The 21,657-nt window shown below is 42.2% G+C and overlaps 1 long non-coding RNA gene across 2 annotated transcripts; it reads left to right on the forward strand.

Moving 5' to 3' along the window:
* Nucleotides 1-15,654: 15,654 nt before the first annotated feature.
* On the forward strand, nucleotides 15,655-21,260 carry LOC136295771 (uncharacterized). 2 transcript variants are annotated; one of them, XR_010722793.1, is made up of 3 exons: nucleotides 15,655-17,391; nucleotides 19,843-20,016; nucleotides 20,287-21,260. It is a non-coding gene; the product is annotated as an uncharacterized lncRNA (long non-coding RNA). The 2 variants fall into 2 exon arrangements; XR_010722794.1 differs by having other exon boundaries at nucleotides 15,655-17,036; nucleotides 17,332-17,391; nucleotides 19,843-21,260.
* The last annotated feature ends 397 nt before the right edge of the window (nucleotides 21,261-21,657 follow it).

Here is a 21,657-nt window from a genome sequence, read left to right on the forward strand (position 1 = left end):
GTTTGGCGGCATCACTGCCCGCGGCCCGGGGCCGGGGCTTGGTCTCGGAGCAGAGCGGCCCGAGGTGTGGTACCACGCCCGCGCTGTGCCGGGAACCGGCCCGGGGCTGGAATGGTTAAAATACAGAACCTGGCAAAGACTGGAGGCAGGGAATTCATCCCTCCACAGAGGAAACACTGATGTTAAGGGACCTTTGTCCACCTCTGACACTACAGATGTACTTGGAAACTAATTTAGGTATTTACCATTTCCTAAATGGAAAAACCTTTTCAGAATTCTTGAATTCTGTAATAATTTCTTAATAGAATTTTCCTGCCACAAATGAGCCTTAGTAAAACTTTGCAGAAGAATAAATCATCTTCAGAAGAATTTAACTTTAGAAACACAATTTATTGTTTGGAATGCCTCAATCTAAAAGATCTCTTTCTGTTATTGAACACCCTATTACTTCTTAGAAGGAATGCATAAACAAATGCCATATCAGGTTCTATCACAACAAAATAGACTTCACAGCTATTTAAAATAAAAATTAGTACTAATATAAACAAATAAATATACTCCCAAGTATATCTGAACAAGACTTAATGTTTACATTATATTTTGCACAAAAATTCTTGAACTTCTAAAACCGTAATTTTTTTCCAGAGTAACTGTATGCCTACCTTGGAACCTAAAAGAAATAATTATTTAAACTACTGTAATGTAATACATGTAGTGCTGTACCACTGACACTGTTGCATTAGGTTTTTTCTGTAACACAGAAATCGCAAATTTTCACCCAAAACATTTGGCAGAACCTGGAAAATATTTTTTATTTCCTACTGAAAACAACCATCAAGATTTTATTTACAAAATAGAAGCTCAAGTTTTATGTAGCCACATTAATAAGTACAATAAAAACATTTCAAAAAGAAAATCCTGCCTTGCATGTAGGCTTAGAGAGGACTCTGGGAAGACCTTCTCGTGACCTTGCAATACTTGAAGGGGACTTATAAGAAAGATGGGAACAGACACTTAAGAGGATCTGTAATGAGTGGACAAGGAGTAATTGTTTTAAATTAAAATTGGGTCACTTCAGCCTAGATACAAGGCAGAAATGTTTCATGAGGAAGGTGATGAAACAGCTGAAGAAGTTGCCTGGGGAGGGGGTGGATGCCCCATCCCTGGAACCATTCAAGGTCAAGCTGCACAGGGCTCTGGGATGCCTGATCTTGTTGAAGGTGTTCCTGCTCATTGAAGGAGGTTTGGACTTGACCTTTAAAGGTCCCTTCCAAACCATTCTGTGAATATAAGAATCACTTTTGGAAGTTGGGATGAGTTTCCCAAAAGTTTTACAGCCTTATTTTGTTTTTCATATATGAATATTCGGTTGACTGAGGAATCAGCCTTTTGGGAATAAAAAATGAGGATTGCCTGCTGTCCGGGTGTCACTGAGATTTTTTTTTTTTTAAATTTAAAGAAATCAGTCACTAATGGGATGCAGACCAGGACACACATTCACGCTCATGAAGATCTATGAGGCTGCTGCTCTTCTCCTCTCATTTCATTAACCCTGCTGGGGGCCAGTCACATGCTCTGTGTCAGGTGAGGCAGGGGCTGAGCTTTTGGGTAACACCCACCTCTCCTAAGGGCAGGATGGTGGATGAGGAGGGGAACAAGGCATTTTCAGCAAGTGTTTCACTAGCGTGGTCTAGTTCAGAGAAGCTGCCTGAGCCTCACGTGCATGGACACACTGCCTGGCCTCCCTGTGCAGGGAAGCACCCCCAGATTGACATCTGTTGGTGGGAATGTCCTAGAAATAATTTTTTCAGAGGTCTGCTACTCTGACAGAGATCTATCATTTTTCAGAAGATGACTCAGAAAAGCCCAGCTTGGTTATGGAGGGCTGACAAGGCGTCAGGAAGCGGAGTCACGGCTCGCTGCCTGGGTGGAATTCTTTGAAGATATTGCTGCTCAGGAGATGTGAGGGACAAACTATAAAGACACAACCTGATGCTTGCCAAAGTGTGTCTGAAAATGGTGTTGTGCTTGATCTGTGTGTCAAGCCTCTGCCCTTTGTAAATGCCTCTTTTAAAGCAATATATGTAACCCTGCATTTACAGAGTACAACCACAGCCAGTTTGTGAGCATCACTGATGAAATCTCACAACAGTTACTTAAATGGTGTGCCAAGAGCAAATTTTTTCAGATTAATGGTGACAAATACTACCAGGAAATTGGGCTTGATAGCAGTGTACGAAATGGCAACAGTAAATAGTAATTTGAAAACTTCACACAGTAGAAATAATTTAAATTCCTTTTCATATTTATATCAACAACAAAGGAATTCAAGGACAAGAATGAGAGATAAAAATACTGTTTGGAAGAATGGATTGCCCACTGCATGTCTGAGTAAACAGATCAGCTTCAGGTTGTTTTCAGGAAGAACTGGTACTGGAGAAGCTGTAACTTTCCTCCTCCATGGAGTCTGTCAGCAACTGCTTGCATGGGGCTTCACATTCTGCAAGTGCTAACGGGGTCGGGCCCCAGGGGCAGCACCAGTCGTGTGTACTGTCCTTCTTGCAGTCATGCAGATCTGAATGATTTTACCTGGGAGCTTGAGGTGATTCTTTTTCATATCAAGTTCCACCCTTACTGTCACTGAATGCTGAAGGACAACCCTTGAGCTGAGTCCAGGAGGAGGAGGCAATATCCCACCTCTGCTTCCCAGAAGACCTGGTTCTAATTTCTCAGCTTGACACATCTAGAGAATCTGGATGAAGTTTCACTGCCTGGTGCACAGTAGGTCCTTTGCTGTTCGCCAGGAAAAGAGGAAATGTGACCCCCAATAACCCGTTGTGCCAGTTCTGCCATCTTTGTGACTATGGTACTTACTGTTAAGGTTGTGCAGTTTTAGTCAGGTAGCAAATTTGGGGAACAGCAGCGTGCAGAGCAGCCTGTGGCCCTAAGATACCACTGTGTCTGTGATGGAATGAGCTACAGGCGGGCCGCCTGAGGGTTCAGGACCTGAGAGCTCTAGAGCTAGCAACAGACACTGCTGGGAGATGGAAAAACCAAAATGTGTGTCTTCTCCAGAAAAAAGTGGAAACCTCTAGGATATGATAATAGGAGAGAGGAAAGAGTTAAATTAATGAAACTGCCTCACCATTGCATGTCAGAAGAAAGAAAAAAAATGGTGGAGGAAATGAGTATAGGGATCTAAATTTCAGGTTTTCACCTGCCAATTCCATTTACACAGACTAGATACCTCCTTTACAACAGTGAATTTGATAAGCTCTGACACAGGTGTTATGCTGGGGTTTTTTTTAGATTTCCATGGCATTAATAAGGTTTTTCCTAAGGAAATCATGCCAGAGACAGGATTTTTGACATTACTTTATCAGTCCCCTTATAACTTCTGAATTTTGGGCCAACTTCTAACCAAATTTGGTTGTTCTTAAAAGTGGTATGAAAATAGCTGTGGAGAAGGAGGAAAGAACTTTAACTTTTTCTGAGGGAAAAACTATATTCATTAGAGAATCCTCTGAGGACTTCAATCTCGGGACATAAAATCTATGAGAAATAGTATTTTATTTTGCTGCTCAAAGAACTATTTGTCTTAACATCTTAACAAGATCTTTAAAAAGTTACATTTAAAAAGAGCTCTCTCTCTCATTTTGAGGCTATTAATCCCTTGTGCTACAAATGTTTATGTGCAAGACTAGTCTTGGCAGATCATTAGGCTTTAAAGCTATTCCCCATTAAGCCCATGTATAAATACTTGCAATGTCAGGTCTTTGCTGAAACTAAATAAATGCTAGAAAGAGCTTTTTACTATGGCTGGAATGAAATGTCTTCAGTGATGGTGCATCATGCCCTCCAAACCCATTGGGGTTTTTAATGAAAGGAAAAATGGTAATGTTCAGCTTGCTCACCATACAGAGATCTGAAGGGATATCCTTTGTAAGGAGACTTACTAACCCTCTGCTCCAGCACAGTATAGCTGGGAAAAACAAACTCTGGATAAATTGGATAAAGAATTTTGATTTTGTGAAATATGGTGGTAGAAAAATTCCTGCAAAGTGCAATTCTGTTTACAGAGTTTAAAAAAAATTGATAAATGTTCTATGGCTATTTACACAAGGGAATGGAAGCTGAATCAAAAGTTAAAAAAAACCAACCCAACAAAACAACATAGTTTCTCTTGATTATTTAGAAAATATGAAAAAATACCACACTGATGTCAGACTGGCACTGTTTTTCAAGATTTAAAATTAGCATTGAACAGTCTGTTCTGGGAGCCCATGGTTTTGGTACATTTTTTTTCCACCACAGTCAGCCTGGATTGACTCGTGCTGCTCTCTGTGCTTCGAGTACTGTGGCTGCTCAGTCAGGAATGCAAAACTACAACGAACAACAGGGAGGAGGAATTATTAGGATTGTTTACAAATTTTGATTTGCATGAGGGAGCGGAGATGTTGACAGTTATACTTTGAGAATCAAGCTACCGCAGCTGGATAAACACGTACTGGATATCTCAAGGCCTCGCTTTCTCCCACTCCCATGGCAGAGAATGAACCAAATGCAAGTCCAAGCTAATCTGAAAAATAATAGAACAGCTTTCAACAAAACCTATTTATCTATGAGGTCAAAAAGCCTCAGCCTAGTTACACTCCTAGAGAGGCTCTACTTGACAACATGGTCATACTATCTCAGGGGCTGGGAGCTGTAGTGTTACAGACCACCCAGAATTATTGCTCCCACAAGGCAATGATAATGGTGCTATGATTTCACTGCCTACAGACCTGATCTAACAGTTAATAGCTTGGGTAGCCATGCTACTGCTAAAACCTGCAGCTAAAATTTTTGTGTTTTATGGATCACTTTTCCTGGGTACTTTTTGGGCACCGAAAAAACTGTGTTTGTAGATTGGAAAAGTAAAGACGGATTGTAAGAAAAGAGATAAACAAATTGGTATTGGTGTGCAGAGCTTCGGCAAAGGTAGCTGTGATTAATGGACAGGTTTTATCTTCTTGAGCTTTGGTATGTTTGACACACTAAACTTCTGTCAAACTCCTTATAGAAGTGGAATACCTGGTAGTTTTTATGGTTAAAATGTAACAGTGTATTCTCTGGAATGAAAATGTGAATGAATCTCAAATGCAAAGGGCTCTCAGTTTTCTGAATCTGTAGACAAACGTTCTGGGGCCTTTGGGTGCATCAGCAATGTAAGTATATGTGCAGGCTACAGGAAATAAGCACTTGTGAAAGCTATTCTGACCTTGTGTTGAGAAAAGTTTGTAGAAATAAATTCCCATAAATCTATTCCAGTTGCTGAATGATCTTCGAGCTGGTGGACCATTCCCTATGTAGGTCTGTTTGAAAGAAAACAGCACAAACAAAACAAACCCAAACATAAACCCCAAACAAACTTGAGAATGTTTTTGTAGAGGTTGGGTTTCTATTCTTGCTTCCTCTGAAGTGCAAAGAAATTCTGCCATAGGTTTGAATGGGAGCACATTTGGCTTAAGAAAGGAGCAGTTTTCATGGGAAAATATTTGTACACATGGAGATCTGTTTGTGTAAGTGCTGATTTACATATTCAAGTGCCTGTTTGCATAAAGAAGTTTATTTGGGCTCAGCTGTTCATAAATACTGCAAGGTGCATGTTAGACTCCTTTTCTCTATTATTGTTTGAAAAAGTCTGTTACCATCCAGCTGGAGCTGCAAAGTAACACGATCTCTTTTGTCCTTTTCTTCTTGCCCTCTGAGCTGTCTCACATCTCAAATCCAGTAAGATAGCTATGAATTGTGGGAACTATCATGTTGATTTCCAGGTAAATCTTTCATATCTACAAATAGCTTTTTGTTGCAGTCATGCAGGCATGAGTAATGTTACCTAGTAGGCTGAGATGGATCTTTTTATATTATGTTCCACTCTGGGTAATTAACAGCACATACTTTAATCTACATGCTTTCTCTTTTTGTGGGTTGTTGAGTTGGATTTTGGGCATTTAGATGGTTATGGTTGATGTTTGGGATTTTTTTTAGTGCGTTAGGATGTAGTGACTCACATCTGTATGTTTGTGGTGGGGTTTGAGTGAGTGTTTTGTTTGTTTCATTGGACACATTTTCAATTCTGAATACTGAAGTCACGTCTAGCACCAAATGGGAATAGTGCCAGCATTGTCTTCCCAAGAAGCTCCCAGATTTGTGGCTGCAATTCTACTCTCTGAATTGTAATTTAGCCTGAGCACAAACACTGCCATAAATATCAGATTGAACTGAATTCCCAGCAGGTCCCTCATGGCCACGACTGGTGTTGGGGTCCCCAGTGTGTGAGCACTTCCTTTAAAATCTGCTTTCCAGTGATGATTAGCTCTTGTGCTGGGGAAAGCATACATGGAGAAGGAAGAGGAGGCAGGAACTGCTCTGATGTTTTCCTCGAGCTCCTTCAAGTGACTTTGACCCCAAGTAGTCTTAGAATTCAAAGGCCTTTATAATCTTCAGTGGTTATAAAGATGAATATTGGACATCATACAGTTTTTAGTTTGAATTGATCTCTTAGAAAAAGGGAATGTTAGCTGCAGATCGTCAGTAATGCTTCTGTAGGGCTAGAAATGTTTCATTTCCATCAGGATACTGGGAACTAAAGCTGACTTCCACAATCTGTGATCTACTTTGAATGCTGCAGCTCTTGTTTATTCTTTAGATATATATAAACCTTGTCATGGATAGAGATTTTTGTGTGATTTTCCTTTCTGAATATATCATATTACTCATCAGTTCTTTTGGGATTGGGGTTTTTTTCCTCCTTGTTTTGTAAACCACAAAGAAACATCCCACTCCTTGTGTTGTTGTTATTTCCTTGAGCAGTGTGCCAGAAGAATGTGGTGTCATAGGAACACCTCTTCCCATGTGAGCAGATGGATTCCACAGCCAGGAGTGGGTGGGTTTGGTGTGCTGTTCTCGGCAGCCTGACTCATGTAGCCCAGGAACAGGGCTCCTTTACAGCACTGATTTGGCAGCATGTGGCCTCATAATATATATACAAATTGGAAAAAACTTGTGGTGTTCTTCCAAAGATGGATGGTTTGGGCTGCAATGCACTCCTTGGTCTGATCTTCAGAGAGAGCTGTGAAGTCTTTCCTTGTTTCTTTTTCCAGATGAAGAAAGACTGAGATACTTGGTCCAGTTTGAAGACTGGCCCCAGTGTTTTTGTTTGAGATAGTGCAGGACGGGATAAGTGACATCTACACCCCAGTGATGTGATCCCCCAGTATCAGACTGGGCATCATCTCCAGTTTCTGTTCTTTGTCTCCTCCCTCATCTCAGCCAAGTCCTGGCTGAAGTGTCTCACTCTGCTCTCCCGGGCACAGCTGCTGGCTCGAGGCGCCCAGAACATCCCCCATTTCCCATGAACTGTTTAGATCTTACCTTGACACCCTTCACCACACAGCTGAGTCTCCCTGTGCAGTTTGGGAATGCCCAGAACAGCTGAATCCAGCAAACCACCTGTGTGTGACTCATTCTCTATGTGTTGTATTATCTGTTTTGATGGGTTGCTTGAAAAGCCTTAAGAAGTTTGTATGTTTTCCAGCTATCTGGTATTGCCCTGCATGTGGGTATTCTCTTCAATGGGGAGAGACTGGGCTGCCCATGCCCCAAAACACCACAGGAAATGTCCCTGTCTGAGATCTCCTAGTAATCTGAGTGCAGCTTTTGCTCAGAGAGTGCAGTGCTAGTGTTGCATGTCCTGAGATCTGAAACAAACCCCTTAAAACCTGTACTGGAAAGGCTATCAGAAATACTCCAAGATGTGAGAGGAATTAAATCATTACTGGGAAAAAAATCCCTTTTTGTTTTCTCTGGATCAGCCTCGGTTTTATCACATTTCCCACCCTGATATTAGAATGGGGCACAACTGGTAGAAAAGGCAGTTGTTCCATGGGAAATAAACATTCTGAACTTGCAAAAAGATGTTTATTTGTGATCCTAGGAAAGTCTTTGATAAATTCAGTCCAATTTTGGGAAAGATTACTGTATTCTTATTGCACTGACTGAGGGCAATGTTGGATATTTTCAAATACTCTCTGTTGCTTTGTAGAAAGCTAATAGTGTGTTTTTGACTTAAGAGTCACTAACCACTCAGTGACTCTAAATCACCACTCAGGTGAATTTTCATGGTTAAAGTTCACTACTGAGAGAAGAATCCTGTGTGTGCCTTGAACACCAGCAAGGAATCATCTGTGTCTTTCCTCTTGCACGTGAAGGTTCCCAGCCCTGGAAGAGCAGCTGATTTGCCTCATATCCCGAGGCTGTACAAACACAATGTGTTCAACTTTGGGCTTTCCTTATTTGTTTGGTTGGCTTTTTTTGTAATGGGAATGATAGAGCCCTTCACTACAATTATCTGCTCCTGCTGTTGATTTCCCATTTTTCAAAGCAGTCACTGGCTCTTCCCTTGGAGATGAATCTCATCCCTCTGGAAGCAGAAGCTGATGAGCTTTGAAGGGGCAGAGGGAGTCTCTGTGCAACCACTGCAAACAATGCAATGCTGGGCAAGAAGCACGGATGTGTGACAGCACATGGTAATGCAGCAGACACGTGTGGTGACTTTGGCTTTGTCAGAAGCATCAGTTTGTGTCCAAGGAAAGGAATGTGCTGCCCTGCTCGGGTATTCACGTATTCAAGGATAATAAGGTCCTAACCATAAGTCCTCAGGGGATATTGTACTTCTACCAGACACCCAAATACAGACATTGGCCTTTTTTAATGTTCTAGAAGATGAGTTTCAATTTAAATTATATCTTGGGCATTAAATTAAACCACTGTGTAACTGCAAGGACTTCTTTAAAGAAAGGAAATAGATGCATCTACTCCTGTGGAATATTTTAGCATTTTTCCCTCTGAAAACCAGGTTTTGCCTTGGGAAGGAGAGCTATTTTTATCTTCAGAAATCTGCTATTTATCTTGAAACCGTAAGAGATGCAAGCATGGATCTCAGTTGACTTTCAAGTCACATGAAAGTGTCCAAGATATTTGGAGTGAAATGTTCCACCAGGAAATAGCTTTCAAAATTTCATCTAATGATGGAAAACAATCTGTCTTGCCAAAACTTTCCCTACACTTTAACAGCATTTTAGTGTAAAAAGTTTATTTCCTACTTAATAGCAGAACAGCTGCAGTAGGAATGCAAGGTGTTTTCAGATTTTGCCATGTGGGAAACCTGTGTTCAAACACACCTGCAGTAAATGTAACTCTTTGTTACGCTTATCTGTTTGCCAAATGTAACATTATTTCTCTACTAATATTTGTCTCTTGGTGGTTTCATGGTTTCTTCTCGGTCATGCCAATACCTGAGAAATGGCCACATAAAAGTGAAACTTGAAATTTAGTTTTGATGCAAGATAATAATATCATCTTAAGAAGTATATTTTTGAAAGCATGGGTGAGTGTGGGTGTGTGTTTATCAGCTTTTTAAACACATGATTTTTTTTTTCTCCTAAATAAAACTATAAATTATACTAAATACATGGTGGGTCTGTGTCAGGTACTGTTCCTCACGCAAAGATATTGCAAAGATATTCCTTTGCAAGGAATTCACTCATCCAAAAGTCACTGTTAGTTAATTTTAATATCCGTGGTAAAAGGCTCTTCCTAACTTTAAAACTAAGAGTTTTGCCCTAGTTTTGCTGGTACATGTGGATTTTATCTAGTGATTCTCCATGACCAGCAACACAGAAATTTGCTGGTCTCCTAAGTATTATAAATATTCTGTCTGTGCTTTTGTATCCAAGACAATAACTTTTCACACAGCACAATTCAAAGTGATGTGACCACAGGGAATAAGGAGAGGAGATAAATGGTAAGATTAGAGATTGTCAGACTATTTGGGGCTGAAAAAAATGTAATCCAAATGCAACACTTTACTAGAGCATCTCTGGGATCAGGAGATGGAGGAGGAAATATTGGGAGAAGAAAGATTGCTTGCACTTGGGACATGGAAAAACACGTGCCTACTCTGTCTGAGATAAAGCAGATTTTCAGTCCTGGTCTCTGCAATATGGCAAGAGAAATCTTGAATTTGAGGATCCCACATGTCAGTGAAGTCCCCAGCATGCTCTCTGGTGTTTTTGATGGCCATTTCTGTTCGTTGAGAGGAATGGTGCCAAAGCATCAATGTTTTGTTCCTTATGCAGTGTGGGTTCTAAGGAAAAAGAAAAAATGTGTGCAAGATGCAGATCTTTCTGGTTGCCACAGAAGACTCCCCTTGTGCTTGATCTGTTCCAGCTGGGATTGAGTCAAGCTACTCATTAGCTCCGGAGTGACTTGTTCTTTGAGTGTGATTTCTGTGGGAGTTAACAGTGCTCAGCTGCTCTTTGGGAGCTTCTGGCTGGAGTCACCTTGGTCATCCCTCTCTGGACCAGTGCATTTCTCTCCTGCAAGTCTTGTGTTCCTCACAGTCTCCACCACTGGAAATTCTAAGAAAGAGATTTTGTTCTGCTCTGCTATCATTTTTGGGAAATGAGTGACATTAGAATTACTGGCCAGACTGGTTTCCAAAAGAGTGAATCTGAAGCCATGAAAGGAGCTGGAACTGAGGGAAGAAAAGCAGTAACGAAAAGAGATGTGAAATAATAGCATTAAATTTTGAACTGCAGAAAATTTTGTAATATTTGTCAACTGTGTCTTGCTAGATATTGTCAGCTGTCCTCAACTGAGCTAAAAAGTGGTGTGGGATGACAAAAAGAGTGTAGCAGTAACTAATCATAACTAAAACCTGCCACATCTGAGCTCAGAAGTGCTTGCCCCAGGCACTGTCTTTTTTATTTAGTTCACTGAGATGAATGACTTCTAATGCTCTTAAATTGTACCTCCCTTGGAACTGGAGTAAATGCACATGTCACCCAGCCGGTTTCAAGTCTTGAGTAACGTTTCAAGTGGGACAACATTATTTTTTTCTGGTGTTGAAGAGCCAGCCTACAGGTTATTATGGTGTCATTTGACTTCAACAAGACACCACTCTGAATCCTCCGTTTAGGAACAGAGTAGTAGGGATGTGCTGGTGTCTAAGGCCAGCAGCCCTGTGGAGGCTCGGATCAAGGCTTGGTCAGACACAGAAACTTCATGAGAGTCACACTTCTAACATTTGTTGATAATATTATAACTTTATTGATTTATACCAGAAATCTTTCCTCCTTAACTATCAGCTGTGTGATTCACACATGTGGTTTGTGAGGGTCTTTGCTAGAGGGAAAGGAAATCTTGATCTTGGTTATTCTTCACACCAAGCTTGCTTGCTGAAGTGCAGTCCTTATGCTCACCTGAATGGTTCTCTTTTAACCTCATCATTGTTCTTAAGGAGGGAATAAATGTCCAGTGCCAAATATCCTCTCGGTTGTCTCACAAGCACTGGTGGGGATACTGCCATGGAAAGCACAGTCCTTGGTTGGAATTCTGCCAGGAAAAGCCACAAAGACCTTGTGTTGTAGTTCATTCAGAAACCTGCCTTCAGTTATATTTCTTCAGTAGAAGTTCTATGTGAGACAGAGTTGGATTTACATAAGTAGCAAATATTCTATGTTTGCCTATCCAGAGTTGTGTTTTCTCCCTTTCTACAGACAATCTGTTTCTAAATCTTACCTGGTGTCCATCACCACAGAGTCAATCAAATACACCATACAGAAATCAACAAATTATTTCTTGGGATAGCACTGGGAGATAGATGTTGCTGTTCCAGCTCCATGGATGGGTTACTGGGGCTTAAGAAAATTGCTCAGGGAGTAAGAGAAGGCAGGAGCAGATGTGTTAAGTATTGTCCCTGTCCCCACTCCTCAGGTAGTGCATGAGGGAGCTGCTCTCTGTTCAGCTCACAGGAACCCATACTGCCTCCCTTCCAAACTTTATGATAGCAAACTTGGAAACAAATGTCTCTTTGCACTTTGAGCCCTATTCCTTTTGGAAATCTCAACTTTGGAAATTTGTTCTGCACAGAATTGGAGGGAGGCTCAAGTTTCGAAATGCAGTTCTCATCTTTGTTGTCATTTTGTTGACTCTTCAGCACTGAGGTTTGGTGTTGGCTTGCTTGTAGCCATAAAAAACTCAGAGAATTCTTTTCAGTATGTGTGCAGGCCTGGGCAAAACGTCCGGCAACATTATGAGAGGTTTTAACCAAGATAAAGAGTTCTTGGTGCTCTTCATATAAAACTTTATAGCAGTTCTTAACAATGAAGATATTTCATCTATTTAATTCCTTTCAGAATATCCACTTGATATGTTTCTTTGTGGAGCTGCAGTGCTTTCTTGGTCCGGTGTATAGACACTGCCCACTCGTTCTTTCCCGGTGTAACTGTGTGGTCATGGTTGTAAGCTGCTGTTCAGCTCCTCAGGATGAATGCCAGTGCTACAAACTACAAACGATGCAGTTCTCTGCTGCTAGTAGCCCTGTCACCTGTGTTTTGCTTTGTTTGTGAGAGGTACATGCTTAGTGTTACCTGGGTAAGCCCCAGACCAACAGCTTTATTGCTGCCTGGGTTCCATCAAGTTTTCACAGTGGGAAGTCAGGAGGACTAGATCCTGCAAGCATCTATTCATATAGTTGAAATTAGGAGCCAGGCTTCTGCTCAGGAATTATTTACCCACTGTCAAATACTTGCCAAGGGATGCTTTGATCCATGAACGGGATATCCTTGTGACCTTTGTGAAACTCCTCTCTATAACAATGGCTTTTTAAAAACTTCATAAAAACATCTGAATTACTTTCATTTTCTAGTGAGGCTTCAGAAGGTTTAGCATGCAGAAACAAATAAAAACCAATATGGGAGGAGTATGTGTGTATTTGGAAATTACTGATTGTACCTTTCCATTTTGTCTCCAGGATTTTCCATTCAGTCACAGGGAACTGATTTCTCTGGTGATGGGGCACACCAGTGATTCCTGCACAGAAAACTGTAATGTGCAGAAATGGTCTGTGTCTGCAGCCCTAGAGACAGCCAGGAGATGTGGGAGACTTTTTCCCAGAGTATTTTGCTGGATTGCCAGAAATGTCCCATTTCCAAAAAGTCACAATACAAGCTTTTGCTGTTTTGGCAATATTATCACCTTGCTGTGCTACAAGCAAAACGAGAAAACACAGGTGCACAGTTCAGGTCAGTGAAGGTTTGTGTATGGACAGGGATGAAAACAAGGCTCAGCATTGCTGACCCTGCTGGGAGGCCAGCTGTGGTGCTCCCTGGTTGCCCACAGGAGGGACAATATGCAAGGATCCAAAAGGAAAGGAAGAGGAGGACTGGGACCGGGGTGGGCCCTGCAAAGGAGCCACTGTGACAGCTGTCAGCAGGGAACTCAGGCAAAGCCAGGCCTGCAGGCAGCAGTGCTGCCAGATCATCTGGCCCTCGGGGCTGGGCACCCCTGGTGTGCTACTGCCACAGGGCTGAGCTCCTCCTGGGGACAGGCAGTGTGCTGGGAGAGGTGCAACAGCTTCCTTCACACCACACCTGTGTCAGGTTAGCTTGGTGCCCGTCTCCTGCAGAGGGGTATCTGTGTTAGTGCAAGGCTGGTTTGGCTGGAGTGTGCATGGCAAAGGGGTAACAAACAAAGTAGCTGGAAAATAAAGGAGGCAAAGCACAAATTCTTGAAACTCTTAAAACCTCACTTGGAGTCTGATTTAGCAACTCAAATCTTTTCACATCCAACTGACTTCCTGGGCCTTCAGTCAGTATAGTCATGGGCTAGACTTTCAGGTATTTAAGCTGTAGCTACATAAGCCTCCATGTAAACATCTGAATCCCTTTTTCCATCCTTGTATCGTTCCAGAGCTTGTGGCTATGGCAAAAAATGAATGTGGAAGAGGGGGCGTTCCCTAGGTTTCATTTATTTATTTATTTACTTCTCCTCATGAGCTCTGTGGAACATTCACAACCATGGAAAGACCTCATCGGTAATTGGTGGGGGAGGGGGAGGGATGGGAAAAGAGGCCTTCTCTTCTGATCTGTTTTAGTCCTCCAAGATGGCAAAAAGTACCCTAAAAACTGCAAGAGTAATCCGGGACTAGGAGGTTTACTATTTCCCCCTTGTATGCCATCACTGCTGCTCTGGAGATTTTAAAAGCCCCGAGTGGCTTGAAAGGCAGATGTGACACTGAGCAGTGAGCTGCTGACGGGAGGCTCTCCCAGGCCCATGGAAGGAAGAAAACGTTCTGGGGCAGCTGCTGTGTGTCACTGCTGTCACACTGTTGTTTAACTGGAGGCAGGAGCACGGGTGGGACGGTGCTGCGCAGAGCTGTCGGTCCTGCAGGGAGCCTCACCTTCCTCTGGGGGAGAAGGAGAAGTTGACAAATACAAAGGGAATCCTTAATAAGGCATTAATTCAGGACTGTTTCACACCGCGCTGTGCTCTGCTGTGGGGCTGTTTCAGATGTGGAGAGTTAAAAATGGCAAACTCCAAACCTCCTGAACACCATCTCCCCTGCGAGGTCTCTGCTGCTCAGGAGATGACTGTCAGGACCTGGTGCTTGGAAATGGTGATTGTTCTGCTTGCTTATGGCATGATTCATAAAGTTATGATTCTTAAAGTTAAGCTGATACTTTAGGACTCTATTTGATATCCTTTGTTGGAGAAAGAGGGTTCTGGGGGAAACCCAAAATATTCTGCTGATTTGAGTTGTCACTGTCTGTCAGCAGTAAGATGTCATTTAAGACGTCTTTGATAACTTAATTCTCTGTTTCATAGATATTATACACAAGCAAAGAACAAGAAAACATACAGGCTTTCTCATCAGTAAATTTTCCTGAAGTCTAACAGGTTTGTTGGAAATACAGGGCATAAAAGGGAGGGTTGCTGCTGTGCTACAGTCATGCCAAAGGGCTTTGCTGGAATGACATATAAATGAAGATTTGAGAGGAATTTTATTCTTTGGGTTAGCATTGCTGTTTCTTATTTTTCAGTACATTGTAGACTTAATCATGAAACAGAATAACTAATAGACTGTCTGACTCGTAATTACAAGTGAAGAGCAGAGTTGAAGGAACTTTTGTGGGTTTGGCCAAAAGGAACATTTGCCTTTAATGTTCAGCATTAAAAATGACACTTCAGGGAATTTTTTCATTTTTGCTGGTTTGAGAAACAAGACAAGCTGAAAAAAAAAGTCTCAAGCAAGTCAACAAAAAATAAAGTGAGCATAGATTAAATTCGTATTTTTAGATGGTACAGGAAAACTAACCTTCCAAAAGCCATTTTTTAAAAACATCTCTCCCATTCCAAGGCAGAGCTGGATTTGTTGTGATTATGCATTATTATACAACCTTATCTAGGAAATTGAGATTTGGGGGGATTTGTGAGTGGGTTCCCATTGAAATAAATGTTCCACGTGCATTAGAAAACACCACAATTGCTCTGGGAGAGCACTTGCAGGTGTCTCACTCCCTGCTAACCAGCTGGAGCAAGAGTACTGGTGCTGACACTTCCATTTAAACACCCTAAGATCTAATACTTCTTTAATGTCCTTCTGATCCTTTCTCTTGAGGAGCTGAACGAAGTGAAGCCATTACTGTAAACACAGAAGACATCCAGTGGCGTTCCAAAGAGCACATTTTTGGCAGCAGCAAGCTTTTCCGGATAGCTGCCTGTGAATTTACGAATCTGTCACATCTGAATCCATTTTGTGAGCCTTTCTTGAGGCTGCACCTGTCTTCCAGAGATAGGGGGAAAGGGAGAGGCTGCAGATATGTTATCCATTTGCAGATGCTTCATTAGAGCTGAAAGGGAACAGCCACGTGTTAGGGTCTGATTACAACACCTTGGGTGGCAAAACCTCGTGTTGCTTGTGAGGGAGCACTCCGTGGGTCAGTTCTGCTTTCTGTGGTGCTTTCCCCAACCCGGACCACAGGCATCGGGCTTTTCTTCTGCGTGAAGTGTAACTTTCTCCTAGTTATTCTTGCTGAGACGAGAGAACAAATAGTCAAGTAGCGGAGATTGAGTCACCGAGTGGGAGAAAGATTCCTGGCGCTGCTGTATTCTTCCTGCACTGGAGCCGTCGCTGGAATAAAGAGGGCAGCAGCGAGTCACGATCGTGCGGCATCGCAAGGGGTGGGACTGGGCGTGCAGGTGACACAGCAGAGATATCTTTGGAAAGTCTGGAGTGTGAATTGCGCTAATTCATGTTCATCAAGTACATGTTTGCTGGTCAAATGTGGGTCACAGTAACTCTTAACTGCAAAATTATCCAAGTGTTTGTCTATAAAACATGAAAGCTATTTTATTATGAAGATTTGATAGATTGTCTGTTGTCCTGTTAGACTCGGGTATAGAAAGTGAATTTAAAGCATCCTAGGATACTTGCAAAGTGAAATGATTTTTGCTCCAGCTCAGCAGCTCTGGAAATGAACGGAAGTTCTTTTAAGGACAAGACAGACTTCTTGGTTTGTTCCTGTCGTTCCTGCCTGCAGGACAGTTTTGCCCCTGACTGAGGCACTCCTGATGCTCACTGGGTGATGTGACTGCCACAGGAAGACTGCAGCTGGTTTGGTTTTAATGTTTCTCCTGTCCCAGGTACAAGGAGTTTGATGTGAGCAGCCACTTACTGGCGGAACTGAATGCTCTGAAACGGCAGAGGGGATCAAAAGGCTCATTTCTTGGTAACAGCTTTTGGTCAGCCAGGAAAACAAAACCAGACTGCCGGAGTCTGGATTTAGATATTAGGATGCAGATGCTTTATAGCCCCTTTGGCTGCAGTCAGACCTACCAGAGAGGTATAGATGTGTGAGGAATCAACTACTCATGCTCTCTTTTCTGCAGTTCTGGGAGGGATCTCCTAACCCACTGCATCCCTATGGACTTTATTAAAAAACCACATGGACATAGGTATTTACATACATACAAACACAAATGTATTCTCTAAAACATAAGTGCTTTCTTATTCTTTTTTAAAGCATCATTTCAAGGCTAGTAGTGACTTGAAGAAAGAGGATCTACTGTTTTTTACTAATTCTAATACCTGTTTTTAAACACCTGCTTCTAGTGGGATTAGAATAGAGAAAGCCCAGGAAGACTTTAGGGTAAGTCCTGAACAGTTCCAAATGTAATTTATGATGTAGCCTTATAGAGCCTAATGTAGATTTACAGATATAGAAGGCATCTGTACAAATGCAAGGCATTTCTTTACTAACAAGGAAGTAGTTATTTGCAAATAACTGTTGGGTTTTATTAGCTCTTCTCCCTTTTTTGTGACATGGACATTTGGCTAAAATAGTTTGAAGAAGCCTAAAGCTTTACCATAAATATTTGTGACACTCTGCACACTGCAATCTATCTCCACAGTAATGCATAACAAAACACTTTGTTCCTTCTCAGGCTTGTTCCTGCTCATTCCTGCGCAAATCTCCTGATAAAAGCCTGGGTTTATCTGGGAAGGTACCAATATATATCTCTTTCACACCTAGCTAAATAATTTTTCACATGGCAGCTTTAAAGCCTCTGGGCTTATCAGTGGAAAAAATGCTTGGAAAAAGAGATTCAATACTTAAATTAGTTCTATCAGCACTCCTTTTTTTTTTTTTTTTTTTTTTTTTTTTTTTTTTTTTTTTTTTTGGCTGGGACTTGTTCTCACAGAACTTCAAGCTGGATTATTTGTGTTAAACTTCCTGACTGAATTCCAAACAAGTCATCTTTCCCCACAACGCTGACCTTTAGTATGAGGCCAGTATAATTTTAATTTGTTTCAAGTTTCCCTTACAAGCAAGAGAACAAGAAACCATATCCGTCTAAGGCCTGGTTAGCTCGCTGCATGGCAGAATATTTTCAAATTCTAAGGGGAAAGCCCTCAATAAAGCAGATTATTCCAAACTGGCATTCAAATGGCGTGCATCCTGAGTGGGGTTAGCTCTACCATCTTCCAGGCAACTAGTCTAGAAGCTATAGAAAAACACAGGCTTCAAAGAAGGGTTTAACTAGCTAACCTGATTTTGATCGGGATTATGCCCTAGTGGGGGCATGGCAGGACATATTTCAGATTTCTGCCGGCTATTTCTGCCTGTGGTGGGGCAGAGATGATGTCTGGGACTGCAGTTTGCTGAATGTATCAGGTGCCAGTGCTGCCCCAGTCTCCTGCTGGCACAAGCGTCTGTTTCCCCATGCAGTGAACAGGACCCAGGTAATGGATCTGGCTGAATGCAAACCCTTTTTTCCTGTCTTTGTCTCTTTGCCGGAAGAGTTTTAACCCAGATTGGTTCCCTGATCTGTTCCACTGCACAGCTCCACACAAATGCCTATGCCACCCCACAGGAGCAGGTGAATGTAGGAGCAAGTGACTTGGAAGGAGCATGCTGTGCTTTCATTTTATAGCCATGATTAGATATGAAGACAGGAGGTCTCAGTCCTATTATGGCAAGGAATTGCTGTGAAATTAGATGGTTTTGACTGAAGGAAATCTTGGCAGTTCCCTGTTAAGAAGAGAGCAACATGTTTGGTGAGACAGAGTTGGGAGGGCCAGCAGTGGGGTGGGCAGCTTGCGTACCCTTGAAAATAAGCAGATCTGCTTGCTGCTCAGCCAAACCTAGAATGCTGAGGAGATGTGCCACAGATAACAGAAGCCACAGTCACGGCATTTATGGGATGTCTTTCCTTGTCTTTATCAGGATAAAAGTGTGTTTCCTGTGTGCAGTTCATCGGCTGTTTTGTTCTCAGACTTGCTGCTGTCCATAACTGGAAGTGCAATCATGACTTTTGCAGAGACTTGGCTTCTGCTCCTCCTTGTTGGACACTTGGTCTCGACTGCACTTGTGGGACTGCAGAAGACAGTCTCAGATGTGGGGAAGTGAATTTTTTCCAGCACTAGGTGGCTGTATGGCATTCTGCAGTGTCCTGTACACAAGAATTTTAAAAGTTGGGAAGAGGGCCAGTCTCAAATGAAAAGCTTCTGTGTTTTCACACCTCTACTTCAGTGTCATCTTTTTGAAAGTTAAGAAATGAAGGAATGAAGGCATTTTAATTGTATAAGCTTGTCACTGGCTGCAGACACTTTTATCTATGTGGAGCTGAGGTAGCCATGCAGTCTACCACAAAATTGATGCTGGTGACTGGGCTGTGATTGCTGCAGTTGTGTGGTGTTGCTGCTTTTTGCTTAGAGACCTGGATATGAACATTAAAGGGAGAGTCTACGTGTGTAACATCTGATCTAGACCTCTCCAAATGCTCCTGCTACTTGGAGGCCACATGGTGCTCCCCATGGGACATGAGGATGGTCAGGAGGGGAGTGTCCACTCTGCCAGGGGACGCAGGGCAGTGGGTCTGTCCCTGACTTCTGGTGATCCTCAAGTGTCCTGAGGGGTGGGGAGTTGCACCAAGCTTTGCTCATGGACCAAGAGCTTTGAGAGGATTTAGTTGTCCCAAGACCTGGCTGTGCCCCCAGGCTGAGTGGCTTTGCCAAGGCCAACACGTTCCCCCAGGAGCCATGCTCGGCTGCTGTTTTCATGAAACCCAGCCCTGAGAAGCAATTTGTCTCCAAATGAAAGACAGGCAGTTGTTTTCCTTGGACACTGTCTTCTCTCCTTGCTCTTTACTCTGCCATGCTCTAGTCTCTGTACACTTCCCTGCCCATGCACTTCCCCTCTCATTAGCAAAGAACAAAAACTAGGTTTTGGCTTAAACATGGATATAAAATCCCAGTGTTGTGATTTGTGGAATTCTACATGCATAAAGGCTGATGCAGCAGGGGTTTGACAATGCTCAGTGGTGCCTCTGGTTATTTCTTGTCAGCGAACTGCAGTGAGAAACCTTTCACTACTGGAATCCTTTATGTGTCTGAGCTTTACCTTCTGAATAGTTTGTTGTGATTGAAGCTACTGTAATTTTCTTCTTTTCCAGAACTCTCTGGGGTGAAATTTGTGCAACTCCACACCAAAAACCAAGATGATACAGAACATTTATTTTGCATTTCCATGGTAGCACATCCAGTGTGAGGATACATATTTTTAAGGATAGAGGCCCAGATGAGAATTAAAGATCTTGGGATGTTCAAAGCTGCTGTAAGTGCATAAGGTGAGATATCTAATGAATTAGCAGGTCTGCTGAAATTGTTTATTAAGCCACTAAGTCTAGGGGCACAATAATACATTAGGTCTCCATTGTGCTGGGTACTGTATGTGGGTAGCAAAAGGTTAGTTTAGGCCCCCAGATGTTTTTTGTAACTCTGCTGAAATTCTTAAATGATGTCACTTCGCAGCCTTGTTTCATGCTTGTTTTCTCTGAATGGTTTTGAATGAAGATCCCCAGGACATAAGAGTAATGTGCAGGAGTATTTGTCCCCAGGATTTTGCACAGTTGATCAGACGTGAAAAGGAGACGCTGCAGTGACTCATCTGACCTTGCAGACCCAAGAGTGCCGACAGTGGTCTCTGCTAAGGTCCCCATCACAAGAATGCAAAGCATTCCAGAAGCTTTCGTCAACAATTCTAGATAGCAGCCGGCAATTTTCTCACCAATGTTACATAAAATGGACAGGAAAAGCAAAAGGATAATTGAGTAAATTACTGCAAACTGCTTATGGAATCTCTTTAATTTACATCTAGCAGTGTAAACCCACTGCAGGAATGCTACTGCTAAACATGGGTGTGATAGATTTTTTTTAAATTATTTTTTATTTTTCATTTTAATAAGGACAGCCTTCAGTGCTACATATAAAACTTCGTCATATAGCAGATCTGCTATTACATTAGGCCAAGATTTTGGAAGTACTGAAAGATTTGCTGATGCTTACTTGTAAACTTGTAGAGTTGCAAGACTGTCTTCCTTGTAATTAAAACCAGGGTTGTTTTTTTTTCCTCAGAAACTTACTGTCCAAATTTAAGCGGGATAGATAGACACAGGTCGTAGCCATAGCATGTTACCATCTCTAATTGGCAAAATTCATTTAACCATAACAGCAGATGAAGGTATTAGGGAGAGATTTAAAGGAGGATAATGAGGTAAAAAAACTTCGCAGTTCCTTCTAAATGCCAATCCTCTATAATCAGAAGGGCCTTTTAGGAGCAAGTCCGTGAGCACCGGCAGGCAGTGGGAGAGGCAGCCTGGAGGATGAGCTGGGATGGTACTGCGCACAGGGAGCACCAGCCAATGGAGCAGAGCAAGGACAGAACCTCTGCGGTGCCTCATCCAGCCCAAGCACTCCTATACATCTAACTAATGTCTTGGAATATCCTTAATGGAGAAGTAGCTGGGCTAGAGCTTGGTGGGGGTTTTTTTGGGTTTTTGGTTGGTGGGGTGTTTTTTGGTTTGTTGTTTTTTTTGGGGGGGAGGTGGGGAGGTCAGTTTGTTTCAATGTCTAATTTTATATTGGAAGCAAACTCCTCCCTTGTTTGCCCTCTGAAGGCAGCAGCTGAGCCTGATGTGTCTCCGGGGGGGCGGCAGTGCTGGCCGGAAGTGGCCTGCCAGGGCTGCTCTGGGATTTGTTTTCTTTTGATTATGGGAAAAGTAACCCGAGATATTTCTGTGCATACAGAGCATTCTTAATGACTGACAAATCTGTTGTCAAGTAGGCGCAAGGGGGAGGTGCCATCTTGAAAGACCATACAAATATGTTTGAATCAGGCTTAAAAACCCAAACAAACTTATTTTTAGTGACTTCCAGAATATTCTACTAAAAAAAAAAAAAACCCGACAAAAGACAGCTACACAGTTAAA

Source organism: Chamaea fasciata, unplaced genomic scaffold (genome assembly GCF_029207755.1).
Source record: "Chamaea fasciata isolate MVZ Bird 193981 ecotype frontalis unplaced genomic scaffold, bChaFas1.0.hap1 SCAF_12, whole genome shotgun sequence".
Taxonomy (NCBI): domain Eukaryota; kingdom Metazoa; phylum Chordata; class Aves; order Passeriformes; family Sylviidae; genus Chamaea; species Chamaea fasciata.